The sequence below is a fragment of the Vombatus ursinus genome, unplaced genomic scaffold (assembly GCF_900497805.2).
Source record: "Vombatus ursinus unplaced genomic scaffold, bare-nosed wombat genome assembly UNPS02010219.1, whole genome shotgun sequence".
NCBI classification, from domain to species: domain Eukaryota; kingdom Metazoa; phylum Chordata; class Mammalia; order Diprotodontia; family Vombatidae; genus Vombatus; species Vombatus ursinus.
Window position 1 is genome coordinate 11,318,654 of NW_020949997.1, and position 24,621 is coordinate 11,343,274.

The 24,621-nt window shown below is 35.6% G+C and overlaps 1 pseudogene; it reads right to left on the minus strand.

Annotated features, from left to right (window-relative positions):
- Window positions 1-2,649: 2,649 nt before the first annotated feature.
- On the minus strand, window positions 2,650-3,030 carry LOC114037066 (annotated as a pseudogene).
- Window positions 3,031-24,621: the final 21,591 nt, after the last annotated feature.

Here is a 24,621-nt window from a genome sequence, read left to right on the forward strand (position 1 = left end):
TCCCAGCGCTAATGATTAGCAATCATACATACTTTCTTATCCTGTATGATACTTGTTTAGGTCCTTTGGAAACTTCACAGGAATTCCACCAAACATATTGAGAGATTTCTTTAAAACTCTTCACATTGTTTCCATATTAGTGCTATATATGGGATGTCTATCTGTTATTCCACAGCTCTTATTTCCACAACTGTTATTTCCACAGCTCTTATTTCACAACTGATTAGCCTCCTTTTCTTTGTACATACCTAATAATATTGTTACAGAATTTGGCAAGGACAACTTTCTATTGGTAATGACCTACAACCTACATACACTCATCATGCATCCTTTTTTGAGCTACATATATTGCTTTACTTTCTAGTAGTGTGATCCTGGGCAAACCACATAACCTTTTTTTGCCTCAGTTTCCTCATCTGTAAAATGAGGATAAGAATAGAACCTATCTCTTATGGTTGTTGTGAGGATCAAATGAGATAATAATTGTAAGGACTTAGTGCAGGACCTGGCATATAGTAAGCATTTATAAATTTTAGCTATCATCATCATTATTATTATTTCATTATGTACAGCTATATAGCATGGCTAGAAAAAATATTATTTAAAATTTGGCCTTTGTTTCAAGGAAAAGCTTAGGAGAATTAAAAGCAAAACACAATTTCCTTTTCTTTTTTTCAGTCAAAGACAAGGTTTATTAGAACATCAATTGGGTGTGGGTGAGATTTAAAGAATCTGCCATATTTGCCAGACTCTTAAGGAATCTAAGCATTTGTATAGCTAATGCAAGTGGGCCAGATCTTAAGAATCTGAGCCAGAAAACAATTTTCAAGTGCAACCCAGTCCACTCTCTTTCTCATATTCAATAATGGGCACAATTCCCTCTACATCTACCATGTTTACACAAGACATACATAGTTACAGACAAGATCTATAGACTAGCTATTCCTGTGTATAGCAAGGCATGGGCAGCTGGCATTCTTCATTTATTTGTATTTTCCCCATGTGGTGAGTTAGGTTGTACTTTTGGGGTGTGATTAAAAACCTCATTTAGGAATCTGAAATGCTCTGGAGCTTGATACAATTAACTGAATGCCCCTCTGCAAAGGCAAACATCTAAAAGGCATAATTATTTAATAGAGAATCCTTTTTTCCCCATATTTGGACATCTTCCAAGACAATAGGAAATACCTTTTAATGCCTTTACATTAATAATTAGGGGATTTGGGGACAAACAAATTATTATATCTTTTGATAAATCTTTTATGATTTTTGCACACATAGGAGACATTTAAATTTGTAAATATGTATAGACATATGGTATACACAATATATATTTGTGAGATATATCTGTATATAAATATATTTACAAATATATATCTATATGATACACATATGTATATATACATGTGCATATATATATATATACATATATATACACATATAAATGAATGGGACTATAGATTTTGATTTCATTTCTGAGCCCTGAATTGAATAGAGGGAGGAGATAAAATAGGATGTGGTTTATCTGGAAATCTATGAAGTGTTTTTAATGATCCAAAGATGCTCTCCAGAGTTAAGACCTGTCTTTTTATGAATAATTTTTATTGAAGATTTTCATCACTTTTGAAAACAAAACACTGCTGTCCAGTGACTCTCAGTGGAATTTCCCCTTGGTTTATAACAAAGGCACAGTGCTTCCTCCTGTTGATCTGGATTTTCCTTTTACTATTTGTACATAATTTTAAAATCAGCCTCGTCCTGTAATTTATACAGCATATTGTTCTGCATGTAAGATTCCAATTTTGTTGTCAGTTAGAAATAGTGACTACTTTTACCTATCATAGTGTGAGTTTGAGTGAAGCTTTGAAGTTTGAATTATAAGTAACATGTTTTAGAATTTATTTGTACACTGTATGTATTTAGTGGATAGAATTAAATATACTACATCAGTTTCTGAAAATTGGGATATTTCTCTCTTCCCCAAAATTTCCCTGAGATACTAAAATATCTTCTACTTGCATATATGGGTGTGATGTATATATGATGAACTCTGGTAGTGTGGTAAAGGAGAAACTAGCCTACTTGAATATTAATGAAAAGTATATCTTTGAGTGAAGACAGTGAAAAAAGGATATCAGTAGAACAACTAAAACATAAAAGGTCTTATTTTAAATATATCCATAACTTAAACACAAAACAAAATAAAGCCCCCAGAGATTTACAAGTCTGAGGCTAGTATCTGATTGTCATGGTAATTTTAAGACCTTCCAAGAGAAGCTGCTAGCAGGTACTGTCATATCTCTACTCTGTATATACAGCTACATTATTTCAACACCCCAAAAAATTAAAATTTAAATCCAATTCTTGTTATGTTTAGATTTTCATCTAAGATGTTACTAAGATCATGATTAGGAATGATCTTTGGGAGTTAGTATATTCCTATCTAGTAGCAACATACTGGGACTGATAAATTCAAAGACATGTAAACTAGTGTTATAAGATTAAGGACCTAAATCTTTGAGTGTTTAAGAGAAATTACAGTGAAGACTATATTCTTTGTCCTTCCTTTCTCTGGCTGGACTTAAGTCAAGGAGAAAAGACACATCATCTAATTTATGCCCTGCCTAGCTCACAGTTCATACAGAGAACCTATTTCTTGGAGTAAGAGACTTCATTGTGAGAACTAAGATATAATGGTTTGGGAAGATTTCTTAGTTTTTCCTGGGTTTGAATTCCATGACTTTGTCGTGGAGCAAGGGCCATTGGAGGCAGGTAAATTCACCTTGAATATGGGATCTGATAATGCAATCCTACTTCAATTCTTGCTGTGCATTCATCTATATGTTGTTTATTTTGTTCTGAAACTGTAAGATTTTTGTCTTTCTGGAATGACATTCTGGCTTCATTTATAATGTACTGCTTTTCTCTGATGGTATCCTCTATCTGCCCTGATGCTACATTCCACCTCCTTGCAAGCCTGAAAATCCTGAAGTATAGGCTGAGAAGCTCTTCTCCTGTTGCTGTTGTCATACTGGGTCCATTACACCTGCCCCTCACCCACAGTGCTGCGGATGAGAGGACAGAGTGTTGGGAGCCACACAGAGACCATCAGACCTGTCTTTTTAACACAAAAATTTTCTCATGGCTTCTCCATGGTGGTGAACTTTGGTATACCACGATCTCCACAGAATTAAAATTATGGTAAACCAAAGTCAATGGAGAGATGCATTTGTAAAATTCTGATGTGTTTGAAATAAATAAGGGATCATTTTGGAATGCAAAAATCTTTAAAACATAGTCAAGTACTTCAACTCTTAGGTCTATTTCTCTCCAGAATTATGATACAAATAAGATGAAGTATATTTCCAGTGATGATGTAGACATGATAAATGATATAAATGATGTCTTTGAAACAATATAGAAAGAAGATAAAGAACATACAGAGCTTTTATGTATGTGAAATCTATCTATATACATATATATTTCTCTGCGCTATAATAGCTCAAAATAGGCTTTTTGGGATACTCTGGGTTTTTTGATTTTCAGGGAAACTACACTAAGCTTAAATGAATTATATGTCTCTTTTATAGCTTGGAGGAGGGATGCTGACCTACTAAGTGCTTTGAACCTGAAGTAGCTTTTTGGGGTGGTTAAATATGGTAGGGAAGCTGAAGACCAACATTGTGATTAGGCTATTTATGGTTACAGGTAAACATCCTTGGTCTAGGAGCAAGGAGACCTGAGTTTGTGAACTTGAGCTTCTCTTGCTAATATTTATGTGCTATATTTTCCAACTGTTTTTGTCTGCTAAATTTTTAAAATTAATTTTTGTTATACCAGTTTATTTTTAAAGGATTTCAGAGGACTCTAAATAGTCAACAGTACTGAGACCATATGCCATCTTTCCATGTCAAACCCAAGTTTGTTCATTGCCCTCTATATTTGTCATTCAGTTATAATAAATATTAAGATAATGTCATTATAATTATGTCATTATTAACAATATAATATTATGTGGTATAGAATTGTTACTGATATTTAATAACAGTAATAACAAACTATTATTTATACAGCATGTACCATGTGCTGGGTATTATGTCAAGTGCTTTACAAGTATTATCTCATTTGACCTTCAACCTCTGATGAACAACCTTGAGAGGCAGGAGCTATTGTTGCCATTTTACAGTTCAGGATATTGAAACAAACAGAAGCTTAAATGACTTGATTAATGTAACAGTTAATAAATTTCTGAGGCTTGATTTGACCTCAGATCTTCCTGATTCTAGGCCCAGTGCTCTCTCCATTGCATCACTTAGCTGTCTATTTTCAATTGGTATCTACATTGTATAAATAACTCAATTTTTATTCTTATTGAATGAGGAGTTTAACACCAATGACAACAGGAAGACTGGAAAACAATTTTGAGTTGACTTGATTGCTAATAAACAAATACTCTATACTCATTGGCAATCCAGAATATATTTTAAATACTAATACTTAAAGTTGTACCGAGCAATTTAACATTTTGAGGTCTAGAGGCTGAAGCTTCAAGTACATTAGTCATTGAGAAAGAAATTCCCCTTGGGGGAAAAAAAACAAAACAAAAACTTTGACATGTCATTTTTGGTAAATAAAAAAACTTATGTCTCTCCTTGCCCCAAGTTTTTCTGGGTGTCATTAAAATATTTTTGACCATATATGAAACCAAGACCATTTCCACCATATCCCCAAGCAGTCTATTTAATGCTGTAAATTCATATGATGGAAAAAGGTGTTGACATAATTCTGATATTTGTCACTTACAACCATAATTCACTAAGACATTTATGTTGTTAGGGTCAGAATTTCACTATTAGATAGCAAAATAAGGCTTGGAAATAGCTTTTTCCAACAAACATAATTTTGATGAATAGAATTAAGGAGGGTTATTTGAAATGAAATCTTCAAAGTCCATTCAAGCATTTCAGCTCTTAGCTCTGCCCTTTTTCCAGTGCTTTAAAACCTGGCTGCCTGATGATTTTTTTCTTCATGTCACATAAATATGAGTGCTATATTGCAAACTGTATCCTCAATCCAATTTTCTTGGTAATGGTATAAGACTCCATAGACTGAGATTACATGTAGGCACTTTTATATATTCTTACATGACTACACATGTGCACAAATAACTTTTAAGTACCATAACAGCAGCAATAGCATATAGATTTATGGAATTATAGAACTTTACAGCTAGAAAAACTCCCAAAGTTTAACATATACTTAAAAATGAGTCTCTTCTATAATATAACCACTAAATGGTCATCCAACCTTTGCTTGAACCCTTCTCTAATAGAGGAAACCCCATTCTACCAAGACAACCATGTCTGTTTTTAGACAGATATAATTTTCTTTTGAAGATTTTCTTTGCATTCCTGAATCTGCCTTCCGGTAACTTCTACTCATTGATCCTTCTTTTAACCTTAAGAGGTAAGGAGAACAAGTCTCAGCCCTATTCTATATGACAGGTCTTCAAATAATATAAGATAGTTATCATGTCCTATCTAAACCTTCTCCAAAAAAAAATCCCATTTCTTTCAACCAATATTACACAGTTTCATGCCTGTCCTCTCATCATTCTGGACATGTCTCTATTAATGGTATCTGCTTTATCCTAAACCATGATAACTAGAAATGAGCAGGTCTTCCTGCACATGGGTGGGAATATAATGATAGCATGACTTGTATCATCTAAATGATTTCAAGCACTATGCTTCCATCAATGCATCCTTACCTTTTATATACCACAGGAGTAGGACCCAATTTCCTTGATTTCTGTCCCATAGTTTTCCTACATAAACCATGAGGTTTATGAGGTTCCCCACATTCATTTTAGGACATGAGATAATGGAAATGTTTCTGTCAATGGATCCTAATTCTCTATCCATTTTTTTCTGAAAATGACCAAAGATTAGTTATTTAACTTATTCTTTCAACAATATTTGAGTGCCTAATATGTGTAATATACAATGATTAGAGACTCTGTCCTCAAGTGGCTTATAGTAAAAGATAAGTGCTGTTCTTCAATCCCTCCTGTAATAAGAATTTAGTATGACTGAGCCAGAATGTTCACTGGACAAATAGAGCATTGCCTTGGAGTGTTGATATGAAGGGGTAGCTACAATTATTCCCTGTGGCATCTGCCTCATCATATCACTTCATAGTCTTCCAGAAGTGTAGGACATAACTATTCTTAGATGTCATCTCCTGGGTCCTGATTATGTGCTACTCCTCTGACTTATAAACACACACACACACACACACACACACATCAGGAGAGTAAGATCCAAAGATTGTTGTGCAAGGATTACCCCTTTATCTCTATGCCATGATTTTCCCCATCTTTCCCACCAAGCCCCTCCCCTGTTCTCCTCAGGCTGTCTTCTGCACTACCTTGCCTTCTTTGCCCCAAATTAAATTTTCCCTAGACATAGTTTATCTACTTATGAGTTTACACTGTAACACTGAGGGACCACTTACAACAACAACACAGTTTAGCTAGTTATGAATCTATACTATAATGCTGAGGGATCACACAGAGGCAGAAACAGGACAGGAACAACTGGACAGAACTCAGTTCCCTTGATTCCTGTCCCATGGTTTTCCCACCTAGACTATTAGGCTCCTCACATTCATTTTAGAATATGAGTTAATGGAATTGTTTCTGCCCATAAAACCTAATCCCCTATCTAAGAATAGCCTACTTAATGATGTAAACCCATGTTACTAAGAAGGATGTTGACACAATGCTAATGTTTATGGCTTCCAACTATAATTCACAAAGACATAGCTTCCATAATGGTGAGTATATTATCATTAGACAGCAGCATTATTTCATAAGGAAAATGTATTTTCACAAAGTGGTTTTAAGTTCTTGGCAAGTAAGGCTTATGGGCTTATTTAAATAGGTTGGTGAATAACCAGATTTTAAAAAAGTAAGAAATAATTTCTGTGACGTTTTGTAAAGCAAGAAGAACCCATGTCCACTATCCTTTAGAAAAGTAGGTTTAAGCTATTGACAGCTATAGAACTTGAGAATCTGGTATATATTGGAATGACTATGGGGCAAGATGTCAAGATGTCTGGATTCTGCTTAATAGTCTACAACTAACTAGCTATGTGACTTTGTTTTTCTTTTAAATTTATAAATGGAAAATTTCTATTGCTTTATAAAATATTTTAAATTGTATTGTTTATCTTTCAAATTCTTTTTTTTTTAAATTTTGAGTTCCAAATTTTCTCTCAACCTCTTCCACCACCCAATGAGAAGGCAAACAATATAATATAAATTGTACATGTGAAATCACGCAAAACGTATTTCTATATTAACCATATTTACAAAAAAGCAAGAAAAATAAAGAAAGTGACAAAATATACTTCAATTTGTACTCAGGGTTCATCAGTTCTGTCTCTGGAGGTGGGTAGCATTTTTTCATCATGAGTCCTTTGGAATTTTCTTGGATCATTGTATTGATCAGGGTAGCCAAGTTTTTCACAGGTGATCATCATTACAACATTGCTGTTACTGCACACAATGATCTACCAATTCTCACTTGTCTTTGCTTCAGTTCATATTGGTCTTGCAATGTATGTGTGTGTGTGTTTTTTCTGAAATCATTCCCCTTGTCATTTCCCATAGCACAATAGTACTTCATCATAATCAAATGCCACAGCTTGTTCAGACATTCCCCAATTTATAAGTTTTCCCTCAATTTCCCAACATTTTGTCATCTCAAAAAGAGCTGTTCTAAATATATTTAGGCATATAGGTGCTTTTCCTTTTACTTTAATCTCTTTGGGATACAGACCTAGTACTGTTATTGTAGGTTTAAAGGTTATGCACAGTTTTATAGTCCTTTAGGCCTAGTTCCAAAATGTTCTCCATAATGGTTGAACAAGTTCACTACTCAGTCAATAATTCATTAATGCACCTGTTTTTCCCCTCATCTTCTCCAGCACATGTCATTTCTGATAAGTGAGAGGTTGTAATTCAGAATCACTTTAATTTCCTTTCTTTAATCAATAGTGATTTAGAGCATTTTTTTCATATGACTATTGATAGCTTTGATTTCTTCTTCCAAAAGCTGACTATTTATTCCCTTTGACCATTTATCATTTGGGGAATGGTTCCCATTTTTTAATAAATTTGATTCCATTCTATGTTCAATATATATTTGAGAAATGAAGTCTTAATCAGAGAAATTTGCTATAAAATTTTTATATTACTTTATTGCCTATGGTACCTTTCAGCAAAATGTAGTTTTCCAGCTTATTCCTTTTAATTAGGTGTATTTTTGCTTTTACTTTGTCTGAGATTATGATTGCTACCCCTGACTTTTCTTAGTTCAGCTGAAGCATATGAAATTCTGTTCCAGCACCACCCCCTCTTTTAACTCCCTCTGTCTCTTTGTGTTTCAAGTGTGTCACTTTTAAACAATATATTGCTGGATTCTGGTTTCTAATCCTTTTTGCTATCTACTTCTGTTTTGGGATTTCTAACTGTTTATTTCTCTCCATCTCATTGTCTTCTTTTCCTTTTTCTTTCTGTCTTCCTATCCTGCCCCTCGTCAAAAGTCTACTTGCTTCTAACCACTACCTCCCTTAATCTGTCCTCCCTTTTATCATCCACTCTACTTTCTCTTATCCTCTCCTTCTCCCCCTATTTTCCTATTGGATAAATTACATTTCTATACACAAATTATAAATATATATGTTATAATAATATTATATATAAATACATATGTATACATGTACACATATATGTATATACATACACACACTCCCCACTTTGAACCAAATCCAGTGAACGTGAGATTTAAGCATTACTCTCCACTTCTTCCACTACAAAAACTCTTCCTTCATGCCTCTATTATGTGAGAAAATTTTCTCTATTCTTCTTCTCCTTCTCCTTCTCTCAGTGCATCCCTTTTTGTCACCCCTTTATTTTTTTTAGTTCATCCCAACATAATCAACTCACATCCATTTCCTTTGTCTATATAAACTCCTTTTAACTTCCCTAATAATGAAAAAGTTCTTAGGAGTTATATCCATTATCTTACCATACAGGAATGTAGATAGTTTAACTTTATTGAGACCCTTATGATTACTCTTTCATGTTTACCTTTTCATTCTTCTCTTGAGTTGAACTCTGGACTTTTAATCAGGAATGCCTGGAAGTCTTCTATTTCATTAAATATCCATGTTTCCCCTGAAGTATTTAACTCCATTTTGCTAGGTAGGTTATTCTTGGTTTTAATCCTAGCTCCTTGGCATTCTGGAATATATTCAAAGTCCTTCACTCTTTTAATAAGGAAGCTGTTAAATTTTGTGTGATCCTGACTGAGGCTCTATAATATTTGAATTCTTTCTTTCTGGCTGCTTGAAGAATATTCTTTTTGACCTGGCAGCTCTGGAATTTGGCTATAATATTTCTGATAGTTTTAATTTTGCAGCCTCTTTCAGAGATGATTGGTGGATTTTCTCAATTTCCATTTTGCCCTCTGGTTCTAAGATATCAGGGTAATTGTCTTGCCTTGATCTTTTCTTTGCTCTGTCAGTCTAAAATTTGATTTGGGGCATTTTAAAGCTGTTTGGAGGGGAACATTGAGAAAGTTCAGTTGGTTTGCCTCTAATTTACTATCTCATGGTATGTGACCTTTGGCAAATCATTTAACCTACTTGAGATTTCATTTCTTCTCTGTAGCATGAGGAAGTTAGACCACTGACCTTTCCATCTCTAAACTCTATCATACACTTAACCCCTCTCAAATTCCTATTTCTCATCTGCAAAATGAGAACAATAATACCTGCCTCAGTGCCTAGCATAAAGCACATATTTAATAAACACCTGTTCAATTTAGTTTAGAAAGAACATGGAAATATAAATTCATACTGAGTTGTAAATGACCAAGATCAGATCTTTTGGAAATGGAGTTTTGTTGGCTTATTAAAGGCAGGTTCTAGGAAGAGGATGATAGATAAAAAGGCAAAGAAAGAAGATGGTTGTGGGGGACATCTGTGACCAACCTGTCCAGAAAGAAATAGCACTTCACTTCCTTGGGCCTCTATTTCCCATTCTGTAAAATGAGGGTATTAGACTAGATGATCTCTAAGTTCTCTTCCTTCTCTGATATTCTAAGCAAAGACAGACATCTAGAAATGGCATAAGGATGACCATCTACTAGAAGAAATGTAGTTCATAACCCAGTAATTACTTCTGTTTTTTGTTTGTTTGGGTTTTTTTTAGCTTCTTGGGAAATAAATAAATACTTCACCAAGGAAGAGAAGAAAGGAGGAAACAGAAGAAAAACTTTTCATTATGTCTAAGATTTCTTAAATTCTGAGAGTTACTAATGAATAAATTTCAAACAAAATGCATAGGAGGCAAAATATGACCTGCTCTGCCCTTGCCACTATGTACTTTTTTGAAATTATTTTCTCTCAGTATTTGTTCAAAATATCTCCACTCTACTGGTCAATAATCTTAATTACTAAGCTGCTCTATTACATTTTTCTTTTTACTAAAATACATACTCATTGTGTTTGACTTAACTCATGATCTGTACAGCTGACTAACTTCTGAAATTTATCAAAATCCAGTTCAGCTTTCTATCCATTGCTCTCTGGGCATCTGGTGGCACAGAGGACTGGGCCTGCAGTCAGGAAGCCCTAACTTCCAATACAGCCTTAGACACCTACTATCCATATGACCCCAGGTAAATCACTTAATTTCTGTCTGTCTCAGTTTCCTCAACTGCAAAACTGGGGTTAATAATAGTACCTATCTACCACATTACACCTATCAGCTTGGTTAACACAACAAAACAGGACAATGATAAATTTTGGAGAAGATGTGGGAAAATTGGAACACTAATGCATTGTTGGTGGAGTTGTGAAATGATCCAACCATTCTGTAGAACAATTTGATACTATGCCCAAAGCACTATAAAATTATGCATACCCTTTGACCCAGCAATAGCACTTCTAGGTCTGTATCCCAAAGATATCATAAAAATGGGAAAAGGACCCACATGTACAAAAATATTTATAGCAACTCTTTCTATGTTGGCAAAGAATTGGAAATTGGTGGGATGCCCATCAAGTGGTGAATGACTGAACAAGTTGTGGTATTTGAATGTAATGGAATACCATTGTGCTATAGGAAATGATGAGTAGGTAGACTTCAGAAAAACCTCTAAAGACTTATATGAACTGATGCTGAGTGAAATGAGCAGAGCCAGGAGAATATAGTACACAGTGACAGCCACACCATGCAATGACTGACTTTGATAGACTTGGTTCTTCTCAGCAATGCAAGGATCTAAGACAACTCCAAAAAACTCACGATCGAAAATGTTATCCACACCCAGAGAAAGAACGATGGAGTCTGAATGTATATGGAAGCATACTATTTGCTCTCCTTTTCCTTTGTTTTTTTTTATTATTACTTCATTCTCATGATTCCTCCCATTAGTTCTAATTGTTCTTTACATCATGACTAATGGGAAAATATGCTTAAGATGAAAGTATAAGTAAAGTCTATATCAAATTGCACTCCATCTTGGGTGGGAAGAGAGGAGAGGGAAGGGGAGAAAATTTAAAACTCAAAACCTTATGGAAGTGAATGTTGAAAACTAAAAATGAATACATTAATCATTTTTAAAAAATAATATCACCTATCTCCCAGGGTTGTTGTGAGGATCAAGTGAGATAATATTTGTAAAGCACTTAGTTCAGTGCCTGGCACATAGTAGGCTTTTAATAAGTGCTTATTTCCTCCCTTCCTTCTTATCCCATTTTGTTTCCATATTTCTTCCCAATATAGATCTGTTCCCATTATGATGGCTTTCTTACCAGCTATCACCAGATACACCTTCCTAACTCCATGCTTCCAATACTTCCTTTTGCTCAGAATATGCTCACTCTTCTTTGCTGTTTATCACAAATACTAATTTACCTAATTTCCTCTCTACCTAGGTGCTTTGTCTGATGGTTGCAACCCACCTACATGATTCTTTTTCATCTTACCTGAACTTTGATTGTCCTTACAGAAAATCACTAGTGCACAGTTCAGTACTTAATAATTTTTCTTTAAATTTTGCATAAGTGTATAAATTGTCTCTCCAACTTTATTGAAGGCTCTTTAAGAGTAGGGGACATAACTCATTTATTTTTATGTCTTCCTCATGCATGGTTTTGGACCCTGTGCTGAGCAACTTCTTTTCTCCACCTAGGCAGCTCAATGGATAGGGTCAACTGCTTTATAGGAAAGGCCAGGGTCTCATTCAAATGCAATTACTTTGTTTCCCACCTGTGAGATCGGGGGCAGGGAGATGCTAATGTGTGAAGTTTCATGTCAAACTCAAATTTGTAGTCTGTCCAGTTCCAGATTGGGAGGAAGTTCAGAAAGAAGAGACTGAGATTAGAGCAGATTAAAGGCAGCCCATTGAAGATTGTTGTTCAGTTGTTTCTGACTCTTCATGACCCCATGAACTACAGTGTCTGTGGAGTTTTCCAGCAAAGATACTGAAATGTTTTGCCATTTTCTTCTCTAATGGATTAAGGCAAACAGAGGTTAAGCCACTTACTGAGAGTCACACATCTAGTAAGCATCTCAGACTGGATTTGAACTCATCTTCCTTAATCTGAGCCCAGTGCTCTATTCACTAAGCCACCTAACTACCCTAAACAGTTTAAAATACACACCTTCTCCAGAGCAGCCTGCTATTTCTCTCATTTCCTCTTTTGATGAAATGATTGTCCTAGAAAGAGAGTCAAAATGCTACTTTTGTTTTCCACTGCCATGTCCACAATCTCTCTTTAACACCATCATCCTGCAAGCTCTCCTGGGAACATCATTCCATTAATAATTGTTATTCAACTCAAATCCTACTAGCAGTTATTGACTAGTGTCCAAGTCATTCTTACCCCTTTCTTAAGGGAAGTACATGCCTTAAAGTGTTCATCTCTTTATTTTAGGACACATTTATACACACACAAATATATGTGAATATACAATGCAATCATTTGATGTAATTATAGATAGATAGAGAGATAGATAGGTTATTGATAGATGGATGGATGGATGGATGTTCCCTTATATACCCAAATCTGTTCAGTTTCAAGTTCCATATTCAATACCTCTGAGAAAAGTGAATCTCTCCAATGAACAGTTTAGATTCCACTGAAGTCCAAAATATCCTGCAGATCAGATGGAGAATATCTACCCTATGAAAAGGTTCTATAAATGACTATTAATAAAGGATGTTTTTGCTCAGCGTGCTTAAGCTACATACATGCAGAGGAGGTATCACCAATCTTAGAAATCTCATTGATTTTGCATTGGTATATTGGTCAATGGTCACTAAAACATTGAATAGGAAATGACAAACTAATTCCTAAGTTTCATTGAGTTCAGTGACATCTGTGTTTCTATAATGACTAATACATGTTGAATAGGAACATGGAGTCCATGTAATCTAACAGCAAACTGAGACTAAAGAAAGCAAATGGAAAAGAAAGAGGTGATGGTGGGCCACACTTTGAAACTTCTATGGTTAGAGAGATGTTTGATTCCTTTTGGCTTTCTCTACCCATGAATAATCATGGTAGAGTTGTGCTATTGATGTGATTCTATCAGTCTGCCTAAAGGCTGAGATAATTAGACCTGGAGATCCAACTTCTATTCTTGGATCTGTCAGCAACTCACTGGTGTTACTGGTCAATCCAGTTCTTTGTTCTTTAGTTTCCATATCTAGAGGACAGAGGTCAGTACAATATAGTGGAAGGAGCAGTGGAGTTGAAACTAAGAGATCTGTGTTTAAAATAATACCTTAGATATTTAATAGTTTGAGACCATGGACAAACTACTTTGATTTCTCTGAGCCTCCATTTCCTTATCTGTGCAGTGGGGAGATAATAATAATACATACATACATATACATGTGTATACATATATATATATATATATATATCATAGGATTGTTTTGAAAAGAGTCTTCTGTGTATTCCCTTAAGAATTACATAAAATTGAACTGTCATTATCCATTAAGTAGAAGTGACTGAAATGTCTCTGACCCTGAAGATCTTCAAAACTGAGATTTTTAGAATCCCTTTGTTTCTTCAAAACACTCGCAAAGTGTAACCTTCTATGTGTTAGTAATTAAATACAAGATAAGGTTTTGGGCAGAGGAAGCATGTACTTTGCTCTTGACTTGTATGTAGTTATTAGATATGTGTTGTTTCCATGACAGACCATCATCTCCTTGACAAACCAGAAGGTTTGATTTTGATCTTTGTGTTATTACCTAGTTTAGTGCTTGGCACAGAGTAGGTGTTTCATAAATGTTTGGGAAATGATTGAAGAGTCAAGCATGATATGATGGCAAGAGTATTATTAGCTTTGAAGTCAGATAAACTGTGCTCAATAACTCCAACCCTCATTCTTAATATTTTGGTCTTCTTGGGGAAGTCATCCAACTTACACAGACATAACTTTCCTATCTGTAAAAGGAGGGGGTTTTCCTAGATGACCTCTAAGGTACCTTCCTATACTTGATCTATAATGCTATGATAGGAGGAATGAGTGGGCAGCATCATACTTACTTTAGACTTAGGTTTGGACATTTTAGGTATCCTTGTGTACCCCAAGTGTTCATACCTTTTTATGTACTTTCTTTTAATAATGATCAGGTAGGATCTTGGGAAGGAGGATGATTCATGTAGGTATTTCACTTTCTAGATATCAGCTATGGGGTTTTGGCAGAACATAATCTCTAAAATAGGTTTAAGGGAACCTAGGCTACCAAACAAGGAATTAAAGGGAGTTAATTTAACTTTTACAAAATACAAGTGCAATAATTGTTTATGAATGTGGACCCCAAAATATCATAAGGAAGGAAGGAAACAAGCATTTATTAAATGCCTGCTACATGACAGGCACTATGCTAAAATTTTTACAAATATTATCTCATTTGATACAATAACTGAGGGTAGGTGCTATTATTATCCTTGTCTTACAATTGAGGAAACTGAGGCATACAGAACTTAAGTGACTTGCCCAGGTCCACACACTTAGTAACTGTCTGAGGCTAGATTAGAATTCAGGTCTTCCTGATTCCAGGCCCAAAAATCTATAAGCTGCAAAGTCTAGATGCCTACAAATAAATATACTAAAAGAGTCAAACTTAACTTTCACTTTGGGCATTCTGCTGCTTTTTTGTTTGTTTTGTTTTGGTTTTTTTTTTGCTTTCAGGATAGGTGTTGTGGCTTGTATCCATGGCTATGAGTTAAAATAATAGATATACCCTAAAAAGAGCACCAGCCTAAATTTGTCAGCAAGATGCTATCCATTTATTTAGAAGACAGTAGCAGAGAGCAACTGAGCATCTCAAAGCCTAGCAGAGATGGGCAGTAGGAACAATGTGAAGATGACTTTTCAGAGATTCAATGCCCAGCAAAGAAACACAACATCAACAACTCTCTGGAATTAGAGGAGTGAGGTCAATTAAGTACAAAGTTGACAAATGTTTATTAAGCATAGGCATATGTGAGGATATAAAAATAAAAATAAATTATTTCCTTTCCTCAAAGAGCATGCATTTTATTGGGGAGATTTAACAAGTAACCAAGTACTATGTACACACACACACACACACTCACACACACACACATATAACATCTCTCTCTAACATATATATGTGTGTGTGTGTGTGTGTATATACATACATATACATATATAACATCTCTCTCTAACATAAATATGTATGTGTGTGTGTGTATATATATATATATATATATATATATATATATATATATAGTACTTCTAAGCTGAAGAGAGTGTTTATAACTGGGGAGATAAGTAAAGATCTGATTTTTGCTCTCATGTAAAAAGAGACACATGAGATATGCTTTAAATGAAATTAAGAATCAGTTGCTTTGTCTCATTCTCATATATTTTCCAGCCACACATATTCACTACATGAGTGTCCTCTATATCTGTTCTCTGATTACCTTATTCACTATGGATGTTCTCTTACCCTGTTGGTAGGGCAATAAGTGGATAACCGTTTCCTATATGTGCATGAGGGGAGTATTTTGTCAAATTTTGGAATTCTGTTAAATTAATGTCTTTGTTTTTTAAATAAAGTGTCCTCTGACTGCCTGAGAAAATTAATGCAGCACTAAGGCCTCTGAAATGCCTATTTGAGTGGGTATTAATCCAAAGTGACTTGAATCTCAAGCAGCTTTTTTTAAAACTCATATGTAGAGATGTAGGGACAGATACTATAAGTCCCTAAGACTAACAACAAAGTAACTTAAAACTAATTTCAGGGACAAAGGGCTCAGTTAAAATAATAAAAGGATAATGCTGCAAAAGAAATAAATGCATTAAAATAAAAGCCAAACAATCCTAACCTTAAATGTTAATGGATTCAATTTTTTTTAAATGTCAGGAAGTAAAATCCAAGTTTGCTGCTCAAAAGAAATACATCTAAAAGTAACATACATAAAAATTAAAATAAAAGGCTAGGAAGCAGTTTTACTCTGCATTATATGAGTCCCACAAAACAAAACAAAATCTAGAGTTGTGACCATACTATCAAAAAAAAATCAAGTCAAGAAAGATAAAAAGGGAAACTACATTATGCTTAATGTTAACACAGAAAACAAATCCATGTAAATACTAAACTTATAGGTATCAAATGTCAGAGTCTATAAATTCATAAGGAAATAGCCATCTGAATTGCAAAAATGAATAGATAGTAACACAATAGTTCTACAAGTTATTAATCTCCTTTCTCAGAAACCAAAGAGAAATATAAACAAATGAAAATATAGAACTGTTGTAGAAGTTATATCTGAAAGATTTATGGGGTTTCTTGAATGGGAATATTAAAGAATATTATAATTTATAGCATCAATAACACCTTTGTAAAAAGAGCTCATGTGCTATGAAAAAGAGAAGTTGTAGATAAATATAAAAGAGGAGATATAATCAACATATTTTATAGATCATACTGAAAGTAAATAAATGTAAGACTTCTAGGAGCCAAGATGGCAGAATAAGCAGTGAATTGCTGTAGCTCTCCCATATTCACCTCCAAGCAACCAAACAAACATAAAATAGTGCCCCAGAACAAATTCTGGAACAGCAGAGCCACCAGGAAGACAGAGTGGTGCCATCTTTTAGCCTTCAAGACTTGAAGGATTGGCAAGAAAGGTTTGCTCACTCAGGTAAAAAGGGAGCAAAGCCCAGGACAGAAAGTATCCTAGCAAGTCAGCAGCAAACCCCACGTCAGCAAACTAGCGGGAGATCCTGAGCCCCAGTGCCATAGAGCAGGCTAACACCAACACTAGGATCCCTGCATGCCTTAACATAGCCAGGGGAACCAGCAGACCCCAGCTCCAAGAACCACCACATGCTTTAGCATAACCCCAGGTAGGCAGGCGTCCTCTAGTAGACAGACCTCCATGTGTCTCAGTGCAGTATAGGTTAAACAGGCAACCTCCAGGTGCCAAACCTCCACGTGCCTACTTGCTCCACTGTAGCCCTGGGGAACCCCAGAAAGATCCCACTGGAGCTCAGCACATGCCAGATACCATCTCTTGGACTCCAACTTAGCACCAGGATTACTGTCAAACCCCTATGGCCTCTGGCAGCACCAGCCAATTCCCCAATCCACCCCTGCAGCAAAGGACCAGACACAAGGGTTTCTATGGGCCTTAGGGTAACATCAGTACAGCACTAGATAGATAGCCATGGCCTACAGCCACTAGCACAAGAAGGTGGAGACAGTGCCCCTTCCACCCTGGGAGCAGAGCTCAAATTTAAAAGAAAGAGAAAAGGCCGAAAGAGGTTGGGGGAGAAGCAAAAAACAACAACAAAAAATAATCTTACCATAGAATATTATTATGGTGACAGGAAAGACCAAGATAGAAACTCAGAGGAGAACAACAATGTTAAAACACCTCTTGGCCAAACCCCAAAGCAAAAAGGAAGTCATCTGAAGCCCAGAAAGAACTCATAGAAGAGATCAATAAGGAGCTTAAAAGTCATATAAGAGAGGTGGAAGAAAAATGAGTAAACGAAATGAGAGTGATGAAAGACAATTATGAAAAAAGAGTCAACAGCTTGGAAAACTGCTTAAAAATAGAATTTACTGAATGGAAAAGGAGATACACAATCCACTGAAGAAAACAACTCCTTAAAGAGTACAATTGGCCATGTGAAAAAGAAAGTACAAAAGCTAATTGAGGAAAACAACACCTTAAATGTTAGAATTGGGCAAGCGGAAACTAATGGCTCCATGAGACATCATGAATCAATCACATTCAAAGGAATAAAAAATGGAAGAAAATGTAAAATATCACATGAGAAAAACAACTGACCTGGAAAATAGATCTAGGAGAGACAATATCAGAATCATTGGACTACCTGAAAGCTATAATCAAAAGTAGGACCTGCACAGCATCTTTCAAGTAATTATCAAGGAAAACTTTCCTGATGCCCTGGAACCAGAGGGCAAAATACGCATTGAAAGAATCCATCAATCACCTCAGAAAAGAGATCACAAAATAAAAACCCCAAGGAACATTATAGCCAAATTTCAGAACTATCAGGTCAAGGAAAAAATACTGCAAATGGTTAGAAAGAAACAATTCAAATATCGAGGCATCACAATCAGGATCACAAAGGGCTTAGCAGCTGCACATTAAGGGATTAGATGGCATGGAGCATGATATTCTGGATGGTAAAGGAGCTAGGACTACAACCAAGAATCATGTACCCAGGAAAATTAAGCATAATGTATCAAGGGAAAAAATGGTCACTCAACAAAACAGAAGGATTTCAAGTCTTCATAAGAAGAAGACCAGAACTAAACCAAACATTTGACCTCCAATATCAAGACTCAAGAGAAGAATAAACAGGTAAAAAGTAAAAAAAAACATTAGGGACTCAATAGAGCTAAACTGTTTACATCTCTACATGGGAAGATGATACTTATAACTCAAAAATTATATCACTAACAGTACAGATAGAAAGAATAAACATAGACACAAGGTGTGGGCATATGGTGTATTTGAAAGAATGACATAAAAAATAAGGGATGAGAAAGAGGAGTAAAATGGGTGCAGAAGGAAGGGAGAGGTAGAATGGAGTAGATTATCCCCAATGAAGAGGTGAGAAAGACCTATGACTGTGAAGGGGAGGAAAGAGGAGGCAATGGGCATTGCTTGAATCTTACTCTCATCAGTACTGGCTCAAAGAAGAAATAATGTGCACAATCAGATGAATATAGAAATCTATTTTACTAGACAGGGAAGGAGGAGAGGAGGAAATTAAATAAGGAGATGGGGATGACAGAAGTGAGGGCAGATTAGGGGAAGTGGTAGACACAAACAAAACACTGGCGAGGTGGGAAAGAGTAAAAGGAGAGAGAGGAAAAACAGGAGAAAGTGTAGGATGGAGGGAAATACACAAGTAGTAATTGTAACAGTGAATGTGAATCAGATGAACTCTCTCATAAAAAAGAAGCGGATAGCAGAACAGATTAAAAACCACTATCCTACAATATGTTGCTTACAAGAGACACACTTGAAGCAGAGAGACACATACAGAGTAAAGAAAAACCTGGAAAGACGTCTATGAACTGATGCAAAGTGAAATGAGCAGAACCAGGAAGACACTGTACACAGTATCAGCAACATCATGTGATGATCAACTATGCATGATTTAGCTTTTCTCAGCAACACAGTGATCCAAGATAAGCACAAAGGACTCAAGAAGGAACATGCTATCCATATCCAGAGAAAGAACTGATGGACTCTGAATGTAGATTGAACCATATTTTTTTCACTTACTTTATTCTTTCTCATGTTTTTTTTAACTTTAGATCTGTTTTTTCTTTCATAACCATGATGAATATGGAAATATGTTTTACATAATGTATAAACTATATCAAACTGCTTACCATTTTCAGAAGACAATAGGGGAGGGAGAAAGAAAAATTTGGAACTCAAAATCTTGTAAAAATGAATGCTAAAAATTTTATTGATTTATAATTATGGGAAACAATAAAATACTATAAAAACAAAAATGCAAATGTATCAATGATCTTTCTAATTTGGACATTCTTTGTAATGATGAATATCATAACCTATACATACCTGCCTAGTCTATGTGACTCTTGTCCTTCTATAAATACACCATACAATGCATAGGAAGCCTTCTTTGTTTTTTCCTGATATCTAGCAGATCATTCAGGCTTATCCAACTACAATCTCTCACTTTTGTCATACAACCACCATCTTCTATTCTTGTTTATACATTATTCTGGTGAATATTTTTTTACTTATTTACTTTTATTATAATTCAATGTTCCCCTCTGGTTATGTTAATGCATTTTTGCACCAACAGTGCCCATCTCTGTTTCCATCTTATTCATTTTTCAATTCTTTGGAGACTATTGTGTTTCATAGTTAATAGATGAGCAACAATATGGCAGAATCCTGGCATTAAGACAAAGGACCTTCTTTTCCAGATGATGCTTTTGATTAAAATAAACAAACCAAAATTTGCAATCTCTGAAAGGCAACCCAGTCTTCTGCCCTCCTGTTTAATTTTTAACCCATTTGTGCAATCTATCTCAACTATATGTACTGATGGACAGGCTTTATAGGTTATCTATTAAACTTTATGAAGTGATCTGAGTAATGATCAGGACAAATTCTTTTGATGGGTTACAGATCTCTTACAGGAGGCTCTGCAGTATACCAGGACTTCAAAGAACCAGTACAACATTATGCATAAACAAGATCATCTGGAAGATCTTACCATATACAGAAAATGCCACGATCATACTTTATTGTAAACACTACATTGAATCTCCTCCAATACTAATAAACAGTGGTACATGGAAGCCAAAAAAGAAAATATGAAATCTGGCTGAATGAAGAGGCAAAATTCCCTGGACTAGGTAGGTGGCAGTCCCTCTGAGCTCTCCCCTACTATGACCATTTCTGGCATTTTATGTTCAGTTATGTTCACCATGTCATAGGAAGAATACTGATTAGATGGAGGTTTTCCATAGGTGTTCTTCCTTTCCACATACTCCCACACAATATTGTAAGTAGACTCAGAATAATGACATGTGAGCATTGGTTGAAGTAAACTGCAATTATTAGCTTGAAAAAGAGAAGACTTGGCTGGGTGGAAGGAGGTAGGAGAATTTGGCACAGGATACTTATCCTCAGGACTATCATGCGAAAGGGGAAGATGAGATGAATTGTGTTTGGTCTCAGAAAGCAGAAGTTGGAGAAAGGTGGAATTTGCAGGAAGGGATATTTATGCTTGATATAAGAAAAAAATGATTCTTAACACTCAGAACTGCTCCAAATTAGAATGAGTTGCATTGGTAGATTATCGTTTTGCCCTTCACTAGAAGTTTTCAAAAATAATCTGTATGTCCACTTATTAGATAAGATGTAAAAAAAGACTAAATGACCTCTGAGATTCTGTGATTTTGTGGAGGTGAAAAGGATGGAATTCTGGCATAGTTGGGGAGATCTAAGGCAAATATTAAGAAGTGCCTCAAGGTGTGAAACAAAAGGAACACCCCAGGAAAAGAAGTGAGAGAATTAAAGATGAGAAATCTTACAGGGAAAAGGATATGTTTGATGACACACCAATATAATTCTGGAATAGACATTACTCTCAGGCTGGATTAAAGTCATAGAATTAGAGCTTAATTATAATCATAAAATGTTGGAGCAAAAATACATTAGAGACCAACTAGTCTAACATTTCTATTTGATATTTATGCAAACTAAGCCTTAGTTAATGGAAGTGATTTGATGAACTTGTCACTCTTAACAAATCCATTTACAAACCAATGCATGTATGTGTGTGTTTGTGTGCTTGTACAATGTGTGTGTATGTGTGTGTGTGTGTGTGTGTGTGTGTGTGTGTATTGGTGGTTTTATTTCTGCTGTTAATGATGTTTTTAGGAAGGGGGAAAGGAATTTAAACATGTTTTACTGTATCTGAGAGGTAATTCAGGATAAGAATGGTACCTTTAGGAAATATGAAATGTAGGTTATCCAGTGGGTTGTGGTGGGGCAGGGGGAGAGAATTGTTTATATGGCATAATAGACAACCAAGAGTGTGAGTATTTAGGTTAACAGTTCCTTACTAGGTAGCAGTGTAAGTGAATATGGCTAACTCCGCTCTGTCTCATTAATGATTAATGAAACAATAATTAATTAGTTAATTAATTCACATTAAGTAAGGCTTACTTGATGATAGCCCACCAACAAGATAATATTCCTTAAGAAAGCTCTATAGAGAAGGCCCAAGCCCAATATGTGTGGTGGCACTTAAACAATTCTTCCTTATATAGTTCTCCAAAGTGACCACACATGGGACTCAAGTCAATTTACCTTGGAGGGAGTTAACTCAAGCTTCCCTAGTCTGTGTTATAGAATCTTAGAGTATGACATGACATCCACACACTCACAATCCAATTATTAGGATGAAAGTTCCTGGAGACCAAAGAACTGACATTCTTTATCTTTTAGACATGATCAGATACTGGATGGTATACCCTTCTCTCCTCTGGCACTGCCACAGCCCTGGTGCAGGCCCTTATCACCTCACCCTTAAGTTATTATAGTATTCTTTTGGTTGGTTTGCCCATCAAATATCTTCCCATTCCAATCTAACCTTCATTTAGCTGTCAAAGTGATATTCTTAAAGTCACATCTAACCATGTGACTTCACTATTCAATAAATTCAATTGGATCCCTATTATCACCAGTATCAAATATAAAACCCTCTGTTTGTCATTCAAAGCCCTTCACAGGGTTTTGCCCCCTCCCTGACTTTCCAGTCTTCTCATGCCTTACCCAACCCCACACACATATCCTGAGATCTAGTGAAACTGGCCTCTTTGCTGTTCCTTGAACAAGACACTCCATCTCAAATAAGATATTCCATAGCCAAATCTAGGCATTTTCATGGGATGTTCCTCATGTCTGGAGTGATCTCCCCCCTATCTTTACCTCCTGGTGAAATCAAGTCCCAGCAAAAATACTACCTATTATAAAAGATCTTTCCCACCCATAGCTCATCTTAATTCTACTATTTTCCCTCTGTTCATTATTTCCAGTTTATCCTGTATATAGCATATGTGCAAAAACAGCTAGGTACCAATTAGTGTAAACAATCCCTTGAAGTGGTCATATTTATTCAAACTTACACCATTCAAAGTTATAATTATGTAAAATATGGTAATTGGTTCCAGCCCAATGGAAATGTGAAATATCATTTTGAATAATGTGGCCACTTCATAGGATTCATTGCTCATACCAATAGGGAGCTAGCTATAGTTGTTCGCATGTTGTTTCTCTCATTGGACTATGAGCTTCTTGAAAGCATGGAATGTTTTTACCTTTCTTTTTATCTCCAGTGCTTCATGTAGAGCCTGGCACATAGACAATTAATAAATGTTTATTGACTAACTTCCTGAGGCAACCCATTTCTGTTCTTTATTTTTTTTATTGAGACCAAGTCTTCCTATCTTTCATAAGCTCAAAGTGCAGTGCATACTCAAGAACCTGATCTCACTTCTGATAGGCATAAAATCTTCTACTATCAATTCACGCCCAAGGTGGGGCCAAATTACCCCACCATAAGCAGCCTGGTCCAGTGCTCCAGGGGCTTACCAAATTGGTGGCAGACCTAGTGCAGACATCAGATCAGTTTTAGCTCTACTACTGCTCATAACTCCTGAACTCAAGCAATCCACCAGCCTTAGCCTCCACCAGCTATAGGGATTACAAGTGTGTGATGACACAGCCATCAATCCATTCTAGTTTTAGATAGATCTCACAGTCTTTCCTTACAGTGAGTCCACATTTTACTCTGTGCAACTTCTTCCTGTTGCTCCTAATTGAAGAAAAAACTCAATCCCTCTTCCACATGAAAATCATTCAAAACTTTTAAAAAGCTATTATGTTACTTCCTCTCAAATATACAGGCTAAGCATCTCTGAACTTTAGTTTATCAATGTCCTTCCTAAAATGTGGGATTAGAATTAAATATAATATTTCAAATATCCTAATCCCAGGGCTTAATATAGTAGAATTATCATCCCCAAGCATCTAAGCATAATGTCTCTCCTAACATAACCTAAAATTACATTATTTTTTTTTCTTTTCAGCTTCTATGCCATTAAGTTGCATGTTCTCCTTCCCATTGTGCTTCTTACTTTCCAGACTTTAACACCACACTACAGGTGTAGTCTCACCCTGAAGCCTCCCTAAACTCTGGGAGGTTCCACCTCCTTGAACATCCATCCATTCCTGTAGCCTTCTCCCCAGGTAACATCCCCTGTTCTCACATTTTTGAGTTTCTCCTGATTCCTCTATTTGGGGAAGGGACCCACGATGGACATTATTTCTTCTCCAACTGGCTGTGCTTCTGAATTTCTGAACTTCATCACCATGACCCTATGGTAACATTTTCATTTGACACTCTTTCCCCTCATCCCATAATTTACAAATCCTTTTCAGCTACTGTCTTTC